The sequence below is a fragment of the Linepithema humile genome, chromosome 1 (genome assembly GCF_040581485.1).
Source record: "Linepithema humile isolate Giens D197 chromosome 1, Lhum_UNIL_v1.0, whole genome shotgun sequence".
NCBI lineage: Eukaryota > Metazoa > Arthropoda > Insecta > Hymenoptera > Formicidae > Linepithema > Linepithema humile.
Window position 1 is genome coordinate 27,083,140 of NC_090128.1, and position 14,763 is coordinate 27,097,902.

The following is a 14,763-nucleotide window of genomic DNA, read 5'->3' on the forward strand; positions in this document are numbered from 1 at the left end:
ACGAGGCCGAGAAAGCGGGAAAGGTCGAAGGGATCGGGAGACGCGGTGAGAAAAGGGAGAGAATTCAATTTCTAGGGTGCATATTAAAGTCGGCCGACTTGTCCACCGCGACGAGAGCCAACACCAGGGGCGGCAAAGTGGACGAGCTCCGAGTCCTCTCTTTGTATGTCCACTTTGACCTCAACCCTATTCGTCTTATTTCTTCGCTCTTTTTACATCCGCCGCAAGTGGGACGCCTTTCATCTCGTCGCTGACTTTTTGGCCGGACGTTATGTGGGACGTTTAGACCGCGTTGGGCACGACGAGCGCGCGCGCTTCGGAAAGAGCGATAGTTATAAATATAATATTAACGAACGTCCGTTCGCGCGCGCGCGCGCGCACGCGGACAGGAGACCAGCCTAGTCCAAATCGAATTAGGACGCGATGTATTTTCAGATACGCTCCGCCCGACTTTTTCAATTTGTTACGATCTCGATCGAATTTCTGCATCTCACTCCGTAATCATCAGTCATAAGCCACCCGGTTTTATCCCGGTTTATACCGTCGGTCTCGCCCCGTTCAATCGATATCATTTTCAAGCCCGGTCCAGTCGGCGCCTTGATTTAATTTATTGATCCGCGACCTGCCCGCCGCTCCGCGTCTCATCTATCATCGACGGCGGGCCTCAAGGAAACTTAATGGCTTAGCCGCAGAATTTTTTTGACCGCGTTAAGGTCCACCATGGCCCAGCCAGCCATATTTCCCACGCCTCGCTGCTCGTCTCCTCGATACTCTCCGACTCGACTCGGAAAATTGATGGATCGTTTACGAATGCATCAGCGTCAGCAGTCATATGTAAATGTGCATAAAATGACACGCGTTGCAAAAACTACATTACGCGGTACGTGTTCGACGGAACACGTCGTTCTCTCCCCCCCCCCCCCTCTGCCCCTTCCCCGAGTTTATAGCAGCTCGCTTGGCATCCATCGCATCTTTTCATACGCCGAGGCTAATTATTGTTCAACGTGAAAACTGGCAAGGCCATTATTTATACAGCGCTGCAATATCCGCTTGAGAATCGCTACCCTTTTTTAGAAGGCCTGATCATTTGAAAGGAGTCGCGCACGTGCGACTAATAAGCGTTTTTTATCGCCATCACGGCCGATTGAATTTAATGGACTGTGCAAAGGGGCTGTCGCTTATATATTAGTTACATTTAAACGGCATGATACATTTATTTTAATTTAACATGCCGTGCCGCCTACATCGGCTTTCGTTACAGTTATGTTGATTTAAATGAATAAATGTATCGGAAAATTTATAAATTTCATACAAGAATGATGTTAAATATGCAATATGATTGGAAGTAAAAATTGTGCTTCAAGCTACATATTACAACAAATTTTACATTTCAGCAATATTTACTTTATAGTAATAAAATTTTCCGTGCAATTTTATCGTGTCGCTAAAATAATGTAACATTCTATATAAAAACAATCATTTTCAATTTCAGCGAATCGATGCAGAGAAAATATATTTCACCTGCTCAATTTTCTATTGTGCCATTTGCAGTAATATTAATAAAAGAGAAAATATATCAGTTCTCAAAGGCGATTTCTGCCTATTAAAATTCCGACAACGGCTGCCGCGCCTTATTTTGAATTTTAGTTTTCCGCGGCGAATCTTAATTCCTGCGGTTTTAATTGAATCACTTAATTAGCACCCTTGTAGTCCGTTCCGTCGCAAAAGTTAACTGACAGACAGCCGCAGATTATATTAAGTTATTCGAGATTATTAAATTAATACCCACCGAAAAGTTATGATTTCAGCTTACCTCTCCGAAAGGGGATTGCTACGGGCATGTTCACTCAGTCCATGATATAATTGCCACTATCTCACAAAATCCCATCCTGATATATTTACATCAATAGGTAAATCAAATTTATTTAATATTATACGAAATAAATGGATATAAAGTGTGCGCTCGATTTTTCGATTACTGGAATAAAAATTAAAATCTATTGCATTATAAAATAAAAATATCAAAATTTTATTGATGGCACTGCAAAGTTTAATATTCAAGGATTAACTTTGTAGATATTACTAGTTAGTAATATCTGATTACTAACTCATATACCAGTTGTAAAATTTGATAAAATATGCAGTTTTCAATATTCGTTAAATAAAATAAAAACGATGAAGTTTTTACAATAAATGGATTATAATTAAAATAACACAGCACGGTTAGTTCTTCAAAAGAATGCAGCAGAATTGAATTTTACTTACGGCATCTAGCGTTAGGCTGTTTTAATTGTAACGACTAAAGCAACGCGTCAAGTATATTTTGCCAATCAATATTGATTTTGATTAATTTTGTTCTGAATAAAGATTGATTCTTTTTAGGAAATTTTATCAATAAATTTTTTAACGTAAAATAATCATTGATGATCAATAAAGCTTGTGGAACGAAACAAACGAAATGCACTGACTGTACAACTAATTTACAATCGCGTAATCCTCCTGTGTAAACCGAGTGTCAAACATCGATGCTCTTTTGTGAAAATTACATCGATGACGAAATTAATCTGCTCCGTCGCGTTAATTCGAAATAATGAAAGCAATTGCACATCGCTGGAGTTAATTGCTTTTTTCAGACAACGATCAGAGTCTATTGTACTGCCAACTATTTTAAGCATTTAATGCTTTCATGTGATACAATTATCACATTTCATTGTGGACATTGTAACTTTATAAAATTTCGAAATTTAAATTTTTATGTATTCTATGTTTAAAATATATATGGAAAAAAGCTATAAAGTGCGAGACAAGAAATTCCTTCTTTTTCTAAAAAAAGTAATCAAGATAATTATATTAAATAAATTTAATGTATAAAAAAAATCATAAATTTTATAATAGCTTTCTTTTTCTTCCTCAAATATATTATCATCTAATCTTTAAAAATACCTTATTTTCTTAATAAAATAATCTTATCTAATTACATTCTAACATCAACAATGCATTATATAAATAATTATTTAACCTAGTCCTGTTCAAATTTATCGACCGAACCCCCGTAACTCCATCCGCAACCGCTTACCCATAATTCCTTCTAATGATAACAATTAACTGACCGCAATGTATGGATACAACGAACATATGTATACAGGGTGATTCAAAATAACCTGATGTCCTTGCAATGCCATATTCTTGAGCGAATTCTGAGACGATTTTTTCTTTTACAAAATTTTGTCCGAAGCTTAGTTTTTGAGTTATAATCGAAAATAGGTAGCAACTTACGAGTTCGGTACAACGGGCGGGCATTGCAAGGACATCAGGTTATTTTGAATCACCCTGTATGTATGTGATGATCTAAGGGGTAAAATATGACTTGAGAGAGAGAGAGAGAGAGAGAGAGAGAGAAAGGGAGAAAGAGAGAAAAAGAACAAAGCAACAAAGAGAAGCAATCGTTTTACTCGCAAATAAAAACTTGAACAAACTTGATATAACCTTTTCTCGTATTTTTAGATATCGAATACACGGTCGAAGAGTTTCGACATTCTGCAGAATTGCATTCTGCCTATTGACACGTGGTTGATTTTAACTATTTTACGTGTGCATATATTTAAATTTCAATGTTGTCGCGTGAAAAAGCACGAATACAGTAAAATGGCTTCGTTTTCAAGCGTTGCGTTTTTCCACAGAGATATTCGCATCCCATTCGAATAGGCAAATCTCACGGGAGCAAGAAAAAACTCCTTTAATTAGGACGAAATTGGTCTGCTAGTCAGCATGTTTCAATTTCCCATGACAGCGCCGCTATGCATTTCGACTTTTTTCCGAATCACCGGTCGTCGAAAAAACGACTGCGCTCCCAATAGAATCGGAAGAATTCGGCATGGTTCAGCAAGTAAAATTAAATTTGTGGTCTGTGTTATCTTCAAGCTTCGCATATTAACTGAAGATCAAATTTTGTAATTTAACCTCTTTTAGACGCCATCATATTGCTGATATTTTTCAAAATTGCAAACGACAGAAAAATCTTGTGGCAAAAGTCACAGCACAATATATAAAATATAAAGCTTTAGAAATTGTTCTATTTTAAAACTGTAGAGCTACTTCCTTCTGTTGTAGTATCAACATCAATAATTAAAAACTTGACCTAAAAATGACAAGCATCATATTGTTAAAATTATTTTTACAGTAAAACGAGCTTTACGTGACAAGACTACTAATAGCACTGTGAAAACAAAAATTGTCTCGGCAACAGACTTCCGAGCGGAGATTCATTACAGTCGTCATAAACTATTTATGAGCTCTTTACAAAATTCCAAATGATATATAGTACAAAACAAATGTGTGTGGTATATTTTCTACTTTTTTTGAAATAAATGGATATTAATTTTTAAAAATAGTTTGTCCCGCGAATTGTACTTTTTGTATTTTTACGGTTACTTTTATATCAAATATTCCTGAATCTATTTCGCGCTGCGTGTCAGGCCAAACTCGGAATAGGATAGAAAATTGCGTCGTTTAGGCAGCATGCCTAAATTGAGAAACCCTGTGCACCGAATAATTTACAACGTGGCGCACTTCGAGGGAGCCCTCCAATATTCAACGTGATTAAATATTATAAAAGCAAAATTCCGCGAATGCCACTACTATCGCGCGATCCAGAGGTGTATGAAGGAGGACAGCCTTTGGGAGATGAGACCCGGATACGCGGCGGGGAGGCGCAGAGAAAGAGAAAACGACGCGAGTGAAAAGAAGACGCAATTCGTCCGACAGAGGGAGATCAGCGGGGCTCGCGGGGGCGGGGTAGTTTCAGTCATATCGACCACACCACTTTGCCCCGCTCTACCGACCTACGCCGGTGGAAACACCTGAGCCCACCGGCATTCCCGGTCGCCTCCGCCGCCGCTACTAGCAGCTCTGTCCTCCGCGTGCGCGGCGAGTGGTGCTGTACGGCGAAGCCGAAATATACTAATACCTCCTTCCCCCTCCTCTTCCTTTATATATATATATATATCATCATAGCGGCAAATGGGTTGTAAAACACGAAGGATTTTGTCCTGGGCGCTGCATTAAAAAGGAAGGGAATTAACGGCGGCTCGGACTTTCAGATAGAATTAATGATAAAGGAGCGAAACGGGCTCTCGAGCGGGGACCTGGCCCAGGAAATGCGGTTTGAAGATTTTTTACGACGCCCGGCTGCCGTACGGCGCGGGATAGCGGGCGCGCGGGGCAGCCGAAGAGGAGAACGAGGAGTTATTTCCACCGGCTTTGCCCTGCCGCACCGCGAAAATACTCGGGAGCGAAGTACGTTAATGAAAGAAATACAAGTTGCAAAAGTGAGGGGACTTCAAAGGCGAAAGCTTCTTACCTACAGTTAGATATCGTGCCGGTTGGAACAAAAAAGCAGCATAGAGCGGGGGGTCCCGCGGGAAAGAGTGGACGGACGGGTGGGATACGCGGGAGGTGGGAAGGAGAGGACCCGGGAAGCTCTCGCGCAGCTTTTAATCCGCCTCGGTGGGTCACCGCGCTTGAAAACCTCCGTTCGAGGTTTTGAACTCCGCTCTCGTGGCTTAAGAAGAACCGTTCGGCGGCTTCGGCAATGCGAAAAGTATTAAGTCGGACTGGCAACACTAATTGGAGCAAAGCCGATGGCAATGATCGTGGCGGAGCGTGCAAACGTACGGATGAACTTTTAACTCTCTCTCGGTGGACGGGCGCGCGCGAAAGAGAAAGAGAGAAGACGAGGAAATAATCTTCGGTTTGAAAGACGATAGCAGGGTTTTCCCCCGCTTTTTCTGCCGAAACGAATCGCGACGAAATCTACCTCGCGGAGAATTCTATGTAAGTTACGTATGCTATTGTACGACTTGCGGTTGTCGACATCTATTCCTTCGTCTCTCGTTCCCTTCCTATTAAGTGGCCTGCGTTTCGCGAGAGCCGACGTCTGTCCAATCTCGCTTACCTTACGCGTTTCACCTGTCCGTAGGAGAAAAATAATTTCTCGAGAGGCGGACGGCCGGGTCGTGGATGAGCGACCAAGAAAAGAAAGCGACGGAAACGAGGAGAACAGCTCGAGACAGGGGGGATGCGGCGGCTGGGAGACGTCTTGCGTGGCTGCGAAGCAATGCCTCTTAAGTAGCGGGGCGGCGGCGGCGGCGGCGGCGGCGGCGGCGGCGGACGGGCGGGCAGGGAAAAAGGAAAGAAGGGAGGAAAAGAATGTATAAAAATGTTTTAATCCACAACCGTCTCCGCCTCCTCCTCGTCACGCTGTTCCGCGGTGACCTACCGCCCTACCATTTTTCTCTCCGCTTCCCCAGCCTCGCGCCACCGCCTCCCAGCTTTTTACTGTCTCGCCGGATTTTTCGAGATTGTGGTATTAAATCGGCGAGTAACGGGCGTATATGCGTGTAACGCGGCGCGACCGTCCGCGCGCGCGCACGCACGAATGACTGTCGCGAGCGTGCTCACACGCGTGCTAACATAAAGGATATAACGCCGCGTGCCTGGCGAAACATGGGTGGAATTTTTTTCGTTTTGTTTTCGAGCGGCGCGACGACCGCGCGATTTCCGTCAAAGAACGGGAACGAGATATCCCGGCTACTCACTTTGCATAAATATCTATAACGCTTGGCGCACTTTTCCGAACGCTGCCGTGGCGGAGTCCACAAACGACGGAGACGTCGAGTGGAAAACTGCCCGGCATCAGCTTACGTTTACGTGGTCGTAACGTATTCAAATGTACTTACAGCGATTCAGGCTCGTGATACCTGTTGTTCCCTGCACGCGACCGCACATGCAATAGTTGGTGGCGCGCGGGCACTTTTATACATTAAACTGGCGGAGAGAAAGAGAGAACGAGGCAGGGCGCGAAAAAAAAGCGCGGGAAAAATTTGCATAACAGCTATTTCGCCGGATTCTCCACGAGGTCGGCATTAAATCGTTGGATAAAAGCTGCCAGGGCTCGTGTCACTGTCGCAGTCACGTTTACGTGCGCTTATATTTATATGTAACGCAATCAGAAGCGAATAAAAAGCTTCGCGACATTCGCGCAACATTTAATCCGTTTAAAATGTTCTGCCGTCCGCTCATTCAATTCAACTGTCCGTCGAATAAACAAAACCCGCGACAGGGGACGCAATTTCGCATCGGCGTCTTTACATCGACACGCTCGTACGCGCCATCGGCGCCATTGGCGGCGCTGCGCGCGCGACGTCTCGCGCGTAGCGCGAAATAGAATGCACGTCGAACGAGCTTATTTTTATACATTAAACTGAGATCTGGGGGGGGGGCGCAAAAGGGGATGCCGGGGAGAAAGCCGCGCCGCTGTCGGGGATGGCATCCTCATCCGGCAGAAAATCCCTTCGCTCGTAACCGAGGCTGGCTGAGCGCAGTGGTAACGCTAAGCTCGACGGGAGATGCCGCCTGTGGTCTCCATAAACAGCGCTTACGCCGCACGGGGTTCCGGGGGGGGGGGGGGGGGGGGAGAGGTGCCGGCGGCAACGACGGGGATGAGGCTGGGTGGCGGCGGCGGCGGGACGGGTGAGCGTAATGTTCCGACCCCTCGTTGTGTTTCGACCCCACCTCCCTCCCCCCGTTTGTACGCCCGCAACAACGAGAAACACCTCGTCGTTCCGCGCGGCACCTTAGCCCGCCAACCAGCCAGCCAGCCTGCCTGCCAGCCTGCCTGCCTGCCTGCCTGCCTGCCTCGTCTGCCTCGTCTGCTCGTGCTGCGAGCGGGATACGGCGGGCTTTAAAGGATGCGCCGGGCGCGAAACGGCAACACGTCCCTTTTCCTGACACCGGCAACCGACGGACGAATCGTTGCCCACCCACGTTACACCCTTGTCACCGTGATCCCGATGGGAAAACCCTTCGATATATTACCTACTAAAGTCCAGGCGAGGCTTCCTCGCCTATCCCGCGCCTCTACCTGTCTCCCCTTTCCGTCTTCACGACAAATACTTCTCCTTACTTCACGTTTTTACGAGAGGCTCGAAAGAGGGGAAACTCCGATAATCGCGCGCCGATCGAGTGGCCCGTTCGTCGATGGAGAGAGTACTTTAATTGCGGAAAACGCGGAAGATACTCCGCGCATACAAAGGATGCAATATTGCGATTTGCGTTCGTCAATAACAAGATTATCGGTGATGTATCGGAAATCACGGGGGAAAAACGGCATGCAGAAGCAACGATGGAGTTAACGAGCAACCGTTTGTTCTATATATCGGCATCGAATTGATGCTCGTTGAGTAACAAGGCGCACTCATCTATTGCCTGCCATTACGCCGGACGCTATAGCCACGCTGGATACAGTAATCATAGTTCTAAGTCAGTAATGTGGATCTAAACTCCTTCATCGACGAGAGAGGGTAAGTGAGCGAAAGAGAGAGAGAGGGAGAGAGAGAGAGAGAGAGAGAGAGAGAGAGAGAGAGGGGTAGTTGCGAGGCTACCCCTTCAGAAATAACCTGTCGATACCGGTTACGCTGAATCTCACCGCCGAGACACGTGGCCGTAAAGTGAGCCATAATAGACGCGCTATATACGCCGGAGCCTAGTGCTGAGATCTTATTGCACTCGAGGACAGTCTTAGACGATGGGACGGTCTATATTTAATGGGAGCGTGAATCTAGGTCAGGTTTCCGCTTCCAGACATTAAGCAATTCAGAAAGTTAAGAGAAGCTCGGATCCTGAAGTAGTTCCGGTATTTAAGAGAATCGCCCTTGTGAAGTAAGAAGCGCGTATATATCCTACGAGCCGCCGCGAGTGTGTGTATCGAGCGACTTTACGATCCCGACATGATTGGATATCCCGGCGTGTCTTAAAATAAGCAATAAACGAGCTTGCGCGGAGAAGCTATTATTATTAATCCATACTTTATGCTTTGCAATATCTCGATAAGCAAGGTTACAAAATGAGCCCGGCTGCGGTCACGACGCCGATGACAGTCTCCTCGCTTACAATATTAGCGAATATTGCCGAGTCGCCCGCGGTCCGCATTGTATACCTTTGCCGAACAAGTACACAGTGTAACGAGTTCCAAGTACGCGTTTGCGAATTAACATAAGAATGACTCACCGCGAAATTCAATCTGCGCGCCGTCCTACGACGCGCTTTAGCGGAATCTCCGGCGCCATCCGGCTGCGAGATTCGATTTGCCGAACTCCAATTCTGCGATAACGCTAACCTCTTGATTTTCCTTCCCGTAACCAGGCAAACCGAGGGAGCGAGCGCGAACAATAGACGAGCTTGTCGCTCCATGGTTTGCCTGACCCAGAAGCTCCAAATCCGCACGCGGAATTCGTGCCTTTTATGTGGTCCGAGGGCGCATGACCGGACTAATTGGAATGTTCGGCTGGAATATCTGGAGCAGGTCGCCGCGGATAGATGGAACACTCCCAAGTGCGGACACAACGCCGGCATATTCCTATAGCCGAAACCGGCGCAAACAGGTGCAGCAGGCGCGGTGGAGACGCGCGCGCGTGATATATAACCGATGGAATGCCGACCGATCATTTCTTGAGAACGTCGACGCGCGAGATTACAGGAAGAGCAATTTTTCGCGGAAGCTTCTTGCTACGCTTCGACAAGCCGCGCTCTGACATCCGGAAACATCGTTCGCGTATATCGGGGAAACGCTCGAATTTACTCTCTTCGTTGTACTCTTATTCGGGACTTGACTGGGTCAATTGAAAATATTTGGCGACGGTGGTATCTGGAGCGAGGCCTTGGCGAGCTCCCCGGAACGCGGATACAAAACATCGGGGAACCTTGCGGCTGGCATGAGCGCAAGCAAGCGCGACGCAGGGGCACAAACGCGAAAGAGGAGGCTAGGTTTCTACGTGGAGAGTGGATCGATCCGACTGCCAGGTCAACCCTCACTGCGACTCACTCACCCGGCACCAGCCAGCCACGAGGTATTTTGCGCTTATATATCGCGACGCTATTACTTATTGCCAATCGCAAATAGTACGACGGTATTATCGACACGGGTAACATGTGAATCAATAACATTCGTGCAAATATGAATACCGCGCTACAGACGACGGGCACATTATAAGCAACAATATTTTCGAACGGTACTTAGAAAGATATCGCTCGAAAGAAAAAGAGCTCACGGAAAGAAAATCGATGCCGGCCGAATAAACGCTTCGCAATCATCGAGGAAACACCAATAAACGTAAAACGAGTGACTAATGTTTATTGCTGATAAAAAAAATAAATATAAAAATTAGGAGATCGTTTGCGTCCGCAATTGATACCTATTGCAACTCAATGGACCTTTATGAAATTCCAACAACCGCGAATCTACCAGTCTCTCGCTCTTTCATCCCACGTTTTCGCTCCCACGCTCTCTGCCCGTCTCTCCCCCGCGCTATCCGCACCGTTTCACGTCGGTAAACAAATTATTCGACTAATTTCAGCCGATAACTGACAGTGATGCGCGTTAATATGGAAATATCGCGGCTCGTTGAATGGACCGAGCCCAGCGGTGTAGAGCCGGACGTACAATGCTCGTGTGAACACAACCCGGTTGACGAAGATGCGTTTAATGTGGGATAACAGTCGATGAAGTTATGGAAATGAGAAGGCTTTTCGCGCGATACAAAAAACCGGCCGTCGTATAAGAATGTAGAACGGCATGAAAACGGTATTCGTACAAAAGCGTTATCAGCACGGCTGCAAACTCATCAGCGCGACGTGAATATTTTAATAACATGTGTGCCGCAATTAATATTATCTGAATTATTTCATAGCGGTCTTTTAATCATTGCATTAATTAATACTACTGCCATATGCAATCTATGTAAATCAAACGAAGCCTCAATAATATTCCGCCGGGCAGCAAAGCGTTAAATAACCCGAATTATGATAGGGTGGGTATGAATATGAAATGCTTTACGAATTACAATTTTGGAAACGGTCTATTGTTTGCAAATTGAAGCGAGCGTAAGAACCATAATAAATGAATTGTGATTTATGAATTATCCAACGATCTTCGGAGATTGTATTCGCCGCCCGCGGCTATTCGTTTTCGTTCACGCGATTCCCGTGCAAGGTGAAAATAACATGCACACTCCGCTAAAACGAATTGTGAGTTCAAGGTGAGCAGTGACACGTAAAAAAGCGATCCGTTTTACCGGACGTTCTGCGGTCGGCAGTTTTCGTACGAGGTCATTCGTTCGAGCGGACACCACATTAAAATTTGCGATGTAACTTTTCTCCCTGTCGCTCGCGTGCGCGCGCGAATAAAACCGACCGCGCTCGACTCATAACTCGATTCACGCAAAAGGAAAAGATATTTTCTCGTTTTCGCATCGATGTCGCGGTGACTTTCCGCGGTCCCGCGTCGCTCTTGTAGTTCCGCGCGTCAACAACTTTCCCGACTGCCGCTGTTCGAAACAATTCGCGCGAGAAGTAGTTCCGAACTACATATACGATGAATTAAATAAAGAACCGAATTGCGAACAATTCAAGACCGCGAGTGGCGGACAAACTTAAACGAGGCGACAAATAAGTTCACTTTTCCACGATTTTTGCTCCATAACTATCCGGTGAACCAATTTACTGGCATAACGCAAATTGTCGGTGAAACAATTTCATTGGATACAGCACAAAGGGTTTGCCGCCGTGCGAAACAATACGAGGAATACCTACCCCGGTATCGGATTATTCGACGTTTTCATTAGCCATTGACATCCGCTACGTAAAATATCGATTCGCCCGTTCTACGAACTGCGCGGATTTCTCCGCTCCGTGCATTAATATTAATTTTCGAGCTTTTACATTTCCCCTCGCCATTCGGCACACTCGTAACGTAGATTAATTGAGAAAGCCTGTTACCGAGGAGCGAGACAGTGGTTATTAATGGCATAACAAAATATCGAGCGAGCGCGCCGCCGGGCCTTCGAAACCCGACAAATATAAGGCGCGAAAACTTTCTAGGCGCGCGAGCCTTAGACACGGCCGAGATTTATGGCCGCTCACTGCGGAAACATTGTTTTCAATGAGAAGCGGGGTGAGAGGGCGACGATTTTGCATTATCCGATTAATGGCGGGTTGAAGAAAGTGCGCGCGTCGCTTTCACGATGTTTACCGAATTACAGGGAATTAATCAGCATCAGCGCGATTAATTGCATCAGTATTCGGCCGGTGCGGCGTACGAAGATATTTCATTTCGATGAAAAGGGGCGCGAGTTTTTGTCCGATACCGAAAGAGAGAGAGAGCGCTTGAGTTTCCCATTCGCCCGAAGAAACCTGTCATTAACGTAACGAACGATTCTTGTTGTTCACCGCGGCGAAAGCGTTTATTTCCACGTGGCACTAAATCTAAGCTTGCTTTAGGAGAGAGCGGGGTGCGGTAACGACGGAACAGCTCGAAGAAACAATCCGACGTTTTCTTTTGCTCGTGCCCGAGTAAGCCGATGCTTCGAGCCACTAATCACAAAGGAATTACTCGTCGGAAAAAGCCCCCCCCCCCCCTCTCAGCCGCGGAAGATTGTAGCGCGCTACAACGGATATCCGATTCTTTCGATTCGCCGTGAAACGAGAGCACCTAACGTCGTTTAGGCGCGAAACGCACGCGCGGATCATCGATCGTCGCGAACGGATTATGAATTCAACAACTCGTCGTGATTTATTGATTTAAGAGCGTCGTAAAGCGGACTTGCCCGCTCGCGTAATAAAGCGTCTCGAAACGGTCGCGAGGAAGCAATTCTCGGAGTAGCTTCTCGGAACAAGTTAGGGGAATTGTCAAAGGCGATGGCTCGCCGGGACAAACGGAGACAGCGCGCGGGAGGTCAGTCGCGGCCGTCGCTTAAGTGCCTCGTATTTGGCCTCGTGCGAGACCACTTCGCTCCGAAGGGCCGCAATTCCTCGCTCGGAGAGGCAAGCACTATACGTTACATGCTCAGTTTACAACGGAAACGCGAAACGCAAGTCGCCGGCAGATTGTACGAGGCCGTCTGTATGCGCAGCGGACGTCTTCAGAACGAAACAATTCGCGCCCCCTGCGCCCTACCCTCCGTGACCTACGACCTATGCCTATTCTCCGCGGATCCTTGTGAATCGCGAGATATATCTCTGCTGATTGATTCGACCGACCGATTCCGCGCTATCGGCTGACATTATCGCACGCAAGCCACTGCGGAGCGATGTCTCGAGTGAGGGTATGCTTGATTCATGGACACGCGATATTGTTCTCGATCGTGTCGCCGCAATGCTCGCCGATGTTTCCGACCAGCGCTTAGTACCTCGGCCGAATGGATGTCGACCCAAATCGGAGAGCTAAATTACACCATGTGTCCACATCCGTGGGTACGGGAGATTTGTGGTTTGAAAAAGCGGGAAGGGGCGACGAAGGGTCTGAAAATCTGGGTCATTTCGAGGGAGAAGCGAAACGCAAAATTTACAAACAGTTTTAACGCATCTCAATGCTTTTGATCGAAAAATCATTGAATAGACGGACTTTTACTTTAACGAGTTGTCGGATTCTTATCGCACGACATATTTGCAACGACAGCCTCTCTATAACAAAAGAAAGTAAGAAATGAACTTGACACCTAATCTGGAAAAATTTATCTGTTGATCAAAGTACGCTTATTTTATCTTTCATTTTTCTGCGATTGAGAGAAGAACAAGTTTCGCGCAGTGTATCGTCAATAAATAATAAGTATCTCTTAAATACCCTTGCGATCTTTATTTTTCTCCGCCATTAATTTTCTTTTATCACTGACGCAGAACCGCGCAGAGTTAACGTCAGGTGAATAGAGCGCGCCTCGAAGAAAAGCGGTAATGTACAAGCAATACGGTAAATGACGTAAGCAACCGAACCGAGCAGCATCGGGGCGCCACGCTGACCGATAATTGCGTCTTTCGTTCTCCGCGTACCACGACGATCTCCCGCGCGACCTACCGCAACGATATATTTCGGAACGACGGTGCCACTTACACGAGCGCGCGCCCTCCGTCCCGTTCGGATTCCCGCGTCGACGTTCGCCGCTCGTCGAACGAGACGAACCACATCGGACCTCTTCGCTCCGCCGTGGCCCGTAAAAGCCTGTGGGAAAAAGCAGCGCGAAACCGCACCACCAACGTCTTGCGGCGAAACGCTGGAAACGTTACAAAGCGCGACAGAAAATAGTCAAGTTTTAACCTCATCAACGTCTAAGCATATATAAAATGTCGCTGCTCCCCCGCACTTTCCTCCATTTAGAGAGATACAAGTGTCACGAGCAAATTTAAAGGCGATTGTTTCTTAGGGAAAAATTAATTTGACACCAGCTTTTCCTCCCCGCAGCCTTTTAATATCCAACTTGAAATAGCCTTTTAGATTAAAATATTGTGCAGTTAAAATTAGCCGAATAATGCGATTCTATTTTGTAATATCTTTCTAACTTTTTTACCGCATGAAAGTTAATGTTAATTTTACGTGACGCAATTCATTTTACTATTATGAGAATTGGAGTTGTAGAATTAGTAAATTGCATTTTTTTTGCTTCAATAATATTATCCGCTACTTCGTATGGGCGTGTTGTTACATTGCTTATTTAGAGTGCATGTAAATTTTATATATTAATTACCAGCCCGAGCCTGTCGTAATATCGCTCCACTGCTAAAACATTTTATTCATTTTGCAAAGTGTACACATAACTACAGTAATGAAGTCGTATTCATATTCACCGTGGCAGTATTTACGGGCTCGGTAACAGAGAACAGAAACACAATGCAAAAACTACGTCGGTTCGACGGTTACAAAAACTCGATTACTCCACT

General features: G+C 46.2%; 1 protein-coding gene across 1 annotated transcript in view; it reads right to left on the minus strand.

Annotated features, from left to right (window-relative positions):
• Positions 1–14,763, minus strand: part of LOC105668537 (uncharacterized) — a 111,955-nt gene that overhangs the window by 60,389 nt on the left and 36,803 nt on the right. The window lies entirely within an intron of this gene.